The sequence below is a fragment of the Protomyctophum parallelum genome (assembly GCF_964188405.1).
Source record: "Protomyctophum parallelum genome assembly, chromosome: 1".
Lineage (NCBI taxonomy): Eukaryota > Metazoa > Chordata > Actinopteri > Myctophiformes > Myctophidae > Protomyctophum > Protomyctophum parallelum.
In genome coordinates, this window is record NC_139697.1 from 46,118,275 (window position 1) to 46,130,498 (window position 12,224).

The window sequence follows — 12,224 nt, forward strand, 5'->3', positions numbered from 1 at the left end:
TACATAGAGTGTGCATTACATTCACACACATTCATACACCGATGACAGAGGAAGCCATGCAAGGCACCAACCAGCACATCGGGAGCAATCTGGGGTTCAGTATATTTGCCCGAGGACACTTCGACATGTAGACATGAGGAGGAGGAGCCGGGATTCGAACCGCCGACCCATGGATCATTGGATTCATTGGACGACCTGCTCTACCTCCTGAGCCACAGTCGCCCATAGACTGGTCTCTCCTCCTGCTCTTTCTGATGTCTGAGTGTGTAAATCTATGAATTATATGAAACGGAGCCGTGCTGAAAGAAGTACGATGGAACAAAAAAAAAAAACACATCCTCAACAGATGAAAGGAAAAATGAAGAGGAAAATAAATAACGCAATTATATACAAAGCCAATACATTAATGCACTCAGGACTGAGGCTGATTCTAAAGAGTGACAGTTTTCTGAAAAACCTCATGTTTCTATATGTCAGTTGGTGCTCAACCTTTTTCATGTCAAGAACCCCCAGAATTATCTGTGTTTGGCCGCGGACCCCCATCTGATAATATGTAGTTCCAGGGACCCCCCAATAGAAGTAAAGATTTGAGTTAAAAAACGTTCGCTCTGAAATAATATATATTCAAAGATTTGCGCCGCATTTTCACGATTAAAAGAAAATAGCAGATCTACAAGCTCCTAGCGCGGTGCGTGCGTGTGTGTGTGTGTGTGTGTGTGTGTGTGTGCGTGGTGTGCGTGTCGTGCGTGTGTGTGCGCGTGCGTGCGTGTTGTGCGTGCACACACACTGCCAAGTCTTATTCATGGAGATGAGAGCGCTTCTCATTCTACGAGGGTGTCTTCAGTCCATTGGTTCCCGTCCTCCAGTTTAAGACCGTTAAACTCTTTATATTCTTGGTTCTTGGCCATCATTATGATATATTTATATATTTGGGTTGTTTTTTTATATGTGGAGTAGTGAAAGCGTTCCGGGTTCCTAATACTCCCATCAAAGAGCGCGTCTAAAAATACACACGGTAATAAAAATAAGCCTGTTCTTGTCGGCGTTCCATCCATTCACGACTCAAAAGGACATTTTATGACAGATTGACAGTAAAAGCTCACACTAACGGCCTTTAACCCTTTCAGGACGGGAACCCCTTGTTGGTGTTTTTTTTAAGCATTATGTTATACTTTAGCTAATGAGAAGAAAAAAAATTGCAGATCTACAAGCTCGTAGCTTGTAGATACGAGCTTGTAGATCTGCATTTTTGTGTGAAAAATCGTGGAAATGTGGCGCACATCTTTGAATATATATTCTTTCAGGGCGAATGTTTTTTGTCAAATCTTTGCTTCTTGGGGGGGGGGGGGGGTCCCTGGAACAACTATATTTTCAGATGGGGGTCCACGGCCAAATACAGTACATATAATATTTGGGGTCCTTGACATGAAATAGTTTTAGAACCACTGACATTGGAAACATAGGTGTTTTTCCCAGAGAAAACGGTCATGATTTTTCAAAGACCACATTTTTGTGTATAGAACGCGGTCTCAGTCCTAACTGTGTTAACACATTTTGGGCAGGAACCCCTTTTGGTGTTTTAAACATTATGTTATGCTTTAGCTATTGAAAAAATTGCAGATCTACAAGCTCGTAGCGCGCCACCGAGTGGCGCGCTACGAGCTTGTAGGTCTGCTATTTTTGAAAAAAATTGAAGAACCACTGACATAGAAACATATATAGCTTTTTCAGAAAACTGTCAGGATGTAGAAGACATTTTTAGAATCTGATCTCAGGTCAGAATGGGTTAAGTATCCTCTAGAATGGCGTGCGCGGCGCATCCATCACCCGGGGGTCCAATCGCGTTGCTACGCTCGTCCTTGATCTCTCTCCACAAAACGAACGCCGTGACAGTTTGATCTTTGCGTCCCGTTCGGCCCGCTCAGAGACGGATACAGCGCCCTTTGTGGCACCGCCGCCACGGTCAAACGGACGGCTCCGACTTGGCACCGGTGGTGCTTTTATATGTCAGCCTTAATACTGGATGGACATCAAAGAACAACAAAAAAAAAAAAATCTTTTCTGTTTCATGGTGAGAGAGAGCAGCGACCAGACTGTCATTGGGTGTCCTTTAACATTGGCATTATCTGCACCATGGAGAGAGTCACAGCTAGTCTCCATTCTACAACATGACTTCAGCACCATGGACAGAGTCACAGCTAGTCTCAATGATACAACATGAATTCAGCACCATGGACAGAGTCACAGCTAGTCTCAATGCTACAACATGGATTCAGCACCATGGACAGAGTCACAGCTAGTCTCAATGCTACAACATGAATTCAGCACCATGGACAGAGTCACAGCTACTCTCCATTCTACAACATGACTTCAGCACCATGGACAGAGTCACAGCTAGTCTCCATGCTACAACATGAATTCAGAACCATGGACAGAGTCACAGCTAGTCTCCATGCTACAACATGAATTCAGCACCATAGACAGAGTCACAGCTAGTCTCAATGCTACAACATGATTTCAGAACCATGGACAGAGTCACAGCTAGTATCAATGCTACAACATGAATTCAGAACCATGGACAGAGTCACAGCTAGACTCAATGCTACAACATGAATTCAGCACCATAGACAGAGTCACAGTTAGTCTCAATGCTACAACATGAATTCAGCAGCATGGACAGAGTCACAGCTAGTCTCAATGCTACAACATGAATTCAGCACCATGGACAGAGTCACAGCTAGACTCAATGCTACAACATGAATTCAGCACCATGGACAGAGTCACAGCTAGTCTCAATGCTACAACATGATTTCAGAACCATGGACAGAGTCACAGCTAGTCCCAATGCTACAACATGAATTCAGCACCATAGACAGAGTCACAGCTAGTCTCAATGCTACAACATGAATTCAGCACCATAGACAGAGTCACAGCTAGTCTCAATGCTACAACATTATTTCAGAACCTTGGACAGAGTCACAGCTAGTCTCAATGCTACAACATGAATTCAGCACCATGGACAGAGTCACAGCTAGACTCAATGCTACAACATGAATTCAGCACCATAGACAGAGTCACAGTTAGTCTCAATGCTACAACATGAATTCAGCAGCATGGACAGAGTCACAGCTAGTCTCAATGCTACAACATGAATTCAGAACCATGGACAGAGCCACAGCTAGTCTCAATGTTACAACATGGATTCAGCACCATGGACAGAGTCACAGCTAGTCTCAATGCTACAAGATTAATTCAGCACCATGGGCAGAGTCACAGCTAGTCTCCATGCTACAACATGAATTCAGAACCATGGACAGAGTCACGGCTCTTCTCAATGCTGCAACAGAACAGCACTATCTCTCTCTGTTTCTGGCACCCCTAGCGCCCCTACTGGTACTGGTAGTCATATACTGGTGCTCAGATACACATAGGCGTGCGCCATATGTGTGTATCTGAGGTCACACGGACATTGCTGGTTGCACCACTCAAAAAAGGTAGTCGACGGATGTTCCGTATGCATGACGAGAGTTACATCACGTTGGCAAAGAGGAGAGGCAGACCAAAAAGAACATGAAATGACATCCTAATGGTCAGGGACGTGCAGTGTTAGAAAGAAAAAAATTGCAAAAATAGCAGATCTACAAGCTCACAACGCGTCACACTGTGACGCGTTGTGAGCTTGTAGATCAGCTATTTTCGGGGGCGTGTTAGACAGTCTGAGTGTACTTGACAATGCAGGTCCCCTTTTGTAGGTTCAAGTTCGGTCGGTCACTCTTTCTGTCTGTAATAGTACGGTGAAGTTGAGTTGAGTTGAATTGTCACGGTCTCCCTCCACCGAACAACGGTGGAAGTTCCAGGTATATTATATGGTGAAATCAGATCCCAGGACCCTACAGCGACTCGCCTGTAAGGCCTGGGTATCTATTGAACTACTGATGAAGAGAGAGCACCGCCCTATACCCCCAGCGTCTCGCCTAAAGGATAGTGCGGCCTCTGTTATTAGGACACCCTCAGCGGTTCGCCTGAGGAGTCTGGCCGTTGAACACAGAGGTCATAGCGTCTCGCCTGTGACATGAGTTGGGTTGAAATGCAAACTTTAGTAGATTTCTTCTCTTTGTCCTGCATAGCAATTGAGGCTACTGACACATCGCTCATCCAATGGTGCATAATTATACCCTGGACCCATAATTCAATATTAATCGAACAGGTTACTCACCAAAATAGACGGATACAAGACCAGGGTGTTGATTTTCCAAAAATGTGAAGATTTATTATACAGTTGTAGTTGCATACAAAAATTATATAATCCAAAAAATAAAGGAAAGAAACTAGGAAAAATAAAAAGTCGTTTAGGAAAACTGGAGATATACGGTAAATTACTATTACTAAGTTTCTAAAACTGCTACTTTCTTTGAAAAGCTTAGAGCATCCTCTGTGATCTGGTACCTCTCCTCTCCCCTCCGGACTGAAGACTGGAACCCTGAACCCTCTGCCCTGAGGGGTTATATACTGTATGTTCCTGAGGGGGGAGGTAACCTTTGTTTGTTTTTTTTAGTTTTTTTTTCCCATGCTTTGATATTTTTTGAAGATGGCTGGCGCCAAATAACTCACTATGGCTTAGTGAGGGGAAAACAGACACACCTTCTCATGCCAACTCCTATTTATTTATGGGCCCTTACTTATCAACTAAAGAGATCTAAGGACCTTTTACCATGTGCTCTACAAACACACCTCCTACAAACATTACATTTTAGCATTTAAACTAATTTAAAACACAATACTGTCTCTAAGAATCCAGGGAGGCTAAAATAACATCATCCCTACTTTATATTAAAACTTATATTTTTACTTAACCTGTTTAGGCCTACACCATTATGTTGTCATATGAACACATGAGCAACCTGGGATCAAACTTCTACTTAGTTAATAGGGAGGCGAAAACAATCATCCCTTTTTCAATTCAACTTGTAAACTATTAAAAACAAAACAGTTAATAATCATTATATCAGTTTCAGAGGTGAAAACAAATACAACACACAATAAAATGAACTCATAGTGTCTGCCTACATCAGCCAACATGGGGTGAGACTAGGGGTGGGGGTGTAAATCTCTCCTAGATACCTTGGGAAACCAGGGGAGGTCACTAGGTCAGCCAGACAGTTCTCTAATTTCCTGATAAGGAGGACAGCATGCAAGTCAGCTGCTTCCCTTCTTTTTATCCTATGGGGAATAAAATATCTTCTCACAGTACCCATATAAACTTGACCATTCAAACTTTACAATAGATTTATACAAAAACACTTTGGCGAACAACACCAAAGATCTCATCACAGTAATGACATCAATCACCACCAAACCGCCGCCTTCCTTGATTTATCAGTGGGCCTGTGGTGGAACTTCAAAATCCCCTTTCCTGCAGTCTGCCCTGGCCTCGCCGCCTTCGGATCTTCTCCTGGAGTGAAGTACTGGTCGTTTTGACATGTGGTCAGCTATCAGATCTGTGTCCCTGGCCAGAACGTCATTGTTCTGCACCTGCTCTCTTGAATGTAAGCATGCCCATATTCATTCTTCTGGGGTTGCCCGGTCTGCATTCTGGGGACCTTTTCCTCATACTGTGAAGACTGCGTCATCTGCTTGGGAGGCGGCCCCTCCTCAAATGAGGATTGCTCTGAGAAATCACCGGCCCTTGACCCTTGACCCCAGCCAACTTCACAACCTACTGCCGGCCTGTCGACAGGGCGCAACCCTGCACTATTTAGCTAGTGGAGAGATGCAGGTGTGTGACGACATTGGATTGCTAAACAAATTTGTTCCGACGCAAAATATACTGCATGTGTTCAAGTTCAGGAGAAAAAAGGCTATTTTCCTGAGTGGCATTTTTTGCATTTCTTTCACCGTGTAGTAAACGCTGCATTGGTGGTCTGGAGAGGGCAGGTTTAAAAGGGCAGCGACCGAAGCCCCCTTTGATGTAAATGCTAAATGGTGCATTTATATAGCGCCTTTATCCAAGGCGCTTTACATAGACTGTGCAATACATTCACCCATTCACACACACACATTCACACAACTTTACATAGACTGTGCATTACATTCACCCATTCACACACACACATTCACACACATGTACATAGAATGTGCATTACATTCAACCATTCACACACACATTCATACACCTTTAAATAGACTGTGCATTACATTCACCCATTCACACACACATTCACACAACTTTACATAGACTGTGCATTACATTCACCCATTCACACACACATTCATACACCTTTACATAGATTGTGCATTACATTCACCCATTCACACACACATTCATACTCCGATTGCGGCGGAAGCCATGCAAGGCACCAACCAGCACATCGGGAGCAATTTGGGGGTTCAGTGTCTTTGCTCAAGGACACTTCCACATGTAGACAGGAGGAGGAGGAGCCGGGATTCGAACCACCGACCCAGGGATCATTGGACGACCTGCTCTACCTCCTGTCGCCCCGGTGTCTATGTGTGCACAATTTACAATCTACAATTTAGGCATTTATCAGACGCTCTTGATCCAGAGCGACTTACATTAAGCAGAAACAAAAGCATGCCATACATCACATATATAAAAAGTAGTTATCATGAATCATGTATAAACTAAGAACGTAACAGTGGAGTATCTTATATGTCAACTATACATACTATACTATATTATATATTATACAATATACATGTGTACTATAAAGTGCTATGACTACATAAAATGCAATTCTAGTGCTGTCTACGTAACGAGCTATAAGTCTGTCTAAAATGCTATCTAAGTCTACATAACGTGCCATCTAAGGGGGTGGGGTAAGTGCTACGGGCCGTGGTGGAGTCTGAAGAGGTGGGTTTTCACACTACGGCGGAAGATTGGGAGATTGGGAGCACGTCCCTGCTAACCTGACGTGGAGGAGCATGGTAATGTTGGCTACGACCGGGACAAGGAGAGAAAATGGAGGAGAGGAAAAACACACTGTACTTATTACCCATAAAGTGCTCCTACTGCAGGCCGGGCATCCTAAGCAGTGTCCTTCCCCGCTCCGCTCCACCTGCCTCTTAAGCCATTTAGGCCTGATGTCGAAATTAAAAGAAATGTATTTTTCTTTTCTGAAAAACCTCATGTTTCTGTATCAGCGGTTCTCAATATTTCATGTCAAGGACCCCCAAAAATATATGAAATTGGCCGCCGACCCCCCATCTGAAAATGTGTTGTTTCAGTTACCCCCCCCCCCCTCCACCCAGAAGCAAAGATTTGAGTTAAAAACGTTCGCTCTGAAAGAATATATATTCAAAGATTTGCACCACATTTTCACGACTTTTCAAAAATAGCAGACCCACAAGCTCATAGCGCGCCACTCGGTGGCGCGCTATGAGCTTGTAGGTCTGCTATTTTTCAATAGCTATAAAGCACAACACAATGCTAACACCAAAAGGGGAGTCTTCAAGGAGGAAATGGAACGGATCATATATTTGAGTAGCGGAAGCACTACATTACCCACAGTTCCCTGACTGGCACTACATTACCCACAGTTCCCTGACTGGCACTACATTACCCACAGTTCCCTGACTGGCACTACATTACCCACAGTTCCCTGACTGGCACTACATTACCCACAGTTCCCTGACTGGCACTACATTACCCACAGTTCCCTGACTGGCACTACATTACCCACAGTTCCCTGACTGGCACTACATTACCCACAGTTCCCTGACTGGGACTACATTACCCACAGTTCCCTGACTGGGACTACATTACCCACAGTTCCCTGACTGGGACTCCATTACCCACAGTTCCCTGACTGGCACTACATTACCCACAGTTGCCTGAATGGGACTACATTACCCCACAGTTCCCTGACTGGGACTACATTACCCACAGTTCCCTGAATGGGACTACGTTACCCACAGTTCCCTGACTGGCACTACATTACCCACAGTTCCCTGAATGGGACTACATTACCCCACAGTTCCCTGACTGGGACTACATTACCCCACAGTTCCCTGAATGGGACTACATTACCCCACAGTTCCCTGACTGGGACTACATTACCCACAGTTCCCTGACTGGCACTACATTACCCACAGTTGCCTGAATGGGACTACATTACCCACAGTTCCCTGAATGGGACTACATTACCCCACAGTTCCCTGACTGGGACTACGTTACCCACAGTTCCCTGAATGGGACTACATTACCCACAGTTCCCTGAATGGGACTATATTACCCCACAGTTCCCTGACTGGGACTACGTTACCCACAGTTCCCTGACTGGGACTACATTACCCACAGTTCCCTGAATGGGACTACATTACCCACAGTTCCCTGAATGGGACTACATTACCCCACAGTTCCCTGAATGGGACTACATTACCCACAGTTCCCTGAATGGGACTACATTACCCCACAGTTCCCTGACTGGGACTACATTACCCCACAGTTCCCTGAATGGGACTACATTACCCACAGTTCCCTGACTGGGACTACATTACCCACAGTTCCCTGAATGGGACTACATTACCCCACAGTTCCCTGACTGGGACTACGTTACCCCACAGTTCCCTGAATGGGACTACATTACCCCACAGTTCCCTGAATGGGACTACATTACCCCACAGTTCCCTGACTGGGACTACGTTACCCACAGTTCCCTGACTGGCACTACATTACCCACAGTTCCCTGAATGGGACTCTTAGAGTATATATATGAATAGAGAAGGCACCCAGAGGAAATCTTGAGGCGAAATGGACATAGTGGCCGGATTTGGTAGTGCAGCTCGAGCCAGCGCTGCTCCGTTGACTATCATTGTGCACGTTCATGTTATTGGGGCTATGACACGTGGACGAATGTTTCATACGTGAACGCGCACAAACGGCACAATGATAGTCAACGGCAGCGCGTTCATGTGTTTGTAACCAATCAATCCCAGAATGCACTCTGTTCCTACCAGGAAGGAGGAGTGAATCCGCCTCATGCGCTTTTGAGCAACTTAATGCAAGTGGATGGGAGGAGAACTCGGGTGTCTTCTCTATAGATATATAACTCTATGCTGGGACTACATTACCCCACAGTTCCCTGAATGGGACTACATTACCCCACAGTTCCCTGACTGGGACTACATTACCCACAGTTCCCTGACTGGGACTACATTACCCACAGTTCCCTGACTGGGACTACATTACCCACAGTTCCCTGACTGGGACTACATTACCCACAGTTCTCTGACTGGGACTACATTACCCACAGTTCCCTGACTGGGACTACATTACCCACAGTTCCCTGACTGGGACTACATTACCCACAGTTCTCTGACTGGGACTACATTACAGTTCCCTGACTGGGACTACATTACCCATGTGGGGAAGGGGCCAAAATGCAAAATGCTTGTCATTCAGCCTCACTTTGAGTTGCTCAGTGGACTGTCTCTCACACAGCGATATGGAGAAAAATATCACACCCGCGTGACGTGAGCGGCACTGTTATCACCATACATCACATTCCGTGCTCAGCCAGTCAGCTTGAGCACATTCCGCGCATGCACGCACAAACAGACACACACACACACACACACACACACACACACACACACACACACACACACACACACACACACCACAGCTCAGTGTTAGGGAACCCTGTAGCGTGTGGAAGACCCATATATCCATAGATCCATAGACCCCAAGGTAGCCGCAATGAAGTAATAAATATAGCAATAGGGTTCAAAGGGTGCAGATGAAGAACAGCTGCGCTAATTGACGTCGTTAAGGCGTGCATGGCAACAGTTTGTGTCGCGTGTGATTTCACACCAGAAGATATAAGATGATGCACCGTGTTGAAAATGACTGTAGAAGTCGAGAGAGAGAAGAGAGTGAGACAGACAGACAGACAGACAGACAGACAGACAGACAGACAGACAGACAGACAGACAGACAGACAGACAGACAGACAGACAGACAGAGTGATGTTCTCTTGGACCGTTTCCAAAGCAGGAGGACCAAAGCGAGCCTGTCATGCTGCTGTAACAGTGAGGAACAAACTGTATTCCTTTGGAGGCAACGGTGATGGGTGGATCTTCAACAACATGGAACAGATGGATGTCCATGTCTTCAACACAGTGTCTTTATGCTGGAAGAAGTTACCTCCAGTGGAACCAGGAAGAGGAGACGGTCACCTTAATGTTTCCATCCAGGCGCTACGGCCACACAGCTGTGTTGGTTGAAGATACACTCTACATCTGGGGAGGGAGGCCTTACTGCAATGTGCTTTATGCATTTGATGTTGACTCCCACAGATGGTTCCAACCCAGGGTTTCTGGGACTGTTCCAGAGGTGAGGAACTTCCACTCAGCCTGTGTGTTGGAGAAGGTCATGTTTATCCATGGAGGACTGTCACGATCTGGTGGTGGTGGTGGTGAGGACCCAAATGCAGGACAGCCAGGCAGGAGTAGTGATCAAAACCCATGGTTGGGTATTTTATTTAACAGGTGAACAGGACACAAATACAGAGTGACACTAAACAATGAACCGACAAGGACTGACTGGGGAACAAGACTAATATACACAGGAGGGCTGATTACACATGAGAAACACCTGGGGAAGACATGAACATAGAACCAAAACAACTAGAACAAGAACATAGACATGCAACAGCTAGATAAACAGAACATAGAATCAAAACAAGTAGAACATAACATAGAAAAACAACATCTAGATGAGCAAAGTCTGAGACTGTGACAGTACCTCCCCTCTAAGGACGGCTCCTGACGTCCCACAAAGTCCAATGGGGAGAGGGACAGGAGAGGAACATGAGGGGACAAGAACGGGCTTGAGGGTACAGGTAGAAGGGGGGCAGGCAGGGAAAGGGGCTGAAACCCCCCAGAGCTTTCTTCCGCTGCTGGTACGGGTAGAGCAGAGTCACAGGGTCCAAAAGGCAGGGAAAGGGGCTGAAACCCCCCGGAGCTTTCTTCCGCTGCTTGGACAGGAACAGGGCAGAGTCACAGGGTCCAAAAGGCAGGGAAAGGGGCTGAAACCCCCCGGAGCTTACTTCCACATGCCAAAGGGAGATGGGGGTCAAAGGACAGGGAAAGGGGCTGGAACCCCCCAGAGCTTTCTTCCACTGCCAACGGGAGGAATGTAGACACTGGGGCCGAAGCAAAGCTGGACACTGGACAATCCCCACTCCCACATCCAGGACTTCAGCGAAGCGCAATCAGTGCACAACCAGGACTTCGAGGAGAGGTACCAGAAGATCCACGACCAGGACATCACAATCTACCAGCCGGTGGTGCTCCAGTAGCATTCTCTCCAACAGTCAGACCAGCTCCACAACAAACAAACTGCGCTTCCAACAGTCAACTAGCCAGAGCTTCATTGTCCATTAACACCTCAAGGCCTCACCAGGTGTAGACAGGCTGGGGTCAGGGTGCTGTCTGCTGGATCCATACTGGTCGGTTCATTCTGTCACGATCTGGTGGTGGTGGTGGTGAGGACCCAAATGCAGGACAGCCAGGCAGGAGTAGTGATCAAAACCCATGGTTGGGAATTTTATTTAACAGGTGAACAGGACACAAATACAGAGTGACACTAAACAATGAACCGACAAGTACTGACTGGGGAACAAGACTAATATACACAGGAGGGCTGATTACACATGAGAAACACCTGGGGAAGACATGAACATAGAACATGCAACAGCTAGATAAACAGAACATAGAATCAAAACAAGTAGAACATAACATAGAAAAACAACATCTAGATGAGCAAAGTCTGAGACCGTGACAAGGACAGACCAAGCTGACTAGATTGACTGACATGTACAAGTTGGACACCAGCACAATGTTCTGGACTTTAATTAACACCAGAGGAACTCCACCTCCTGCTTCATCAGCTCACTCTGCCACCATCATTGGTACCAAGATGTTTGTATTCGGGGGCTATACGCCCCAGGGGGTCTACAACACCATCAGAGTGTTTGACACAGAGACAAACGCCTGGCTGAACACACCTTCTGCACAACTTCTACCAGAAGGACGCTGGTGTCATTCAGCATTTATCTACAATGGAGAACTGTACATATTTGGTGGCTGGCACGGTAACCAGAACTTCAATGATGTGTGGAAATTCAGTCCAGAGACCTTCTCCTGGAAGAAGGTTGAGCCCAAGGGGAAAGGACCATGTCCAGTGCATGGTATGTGCTGTT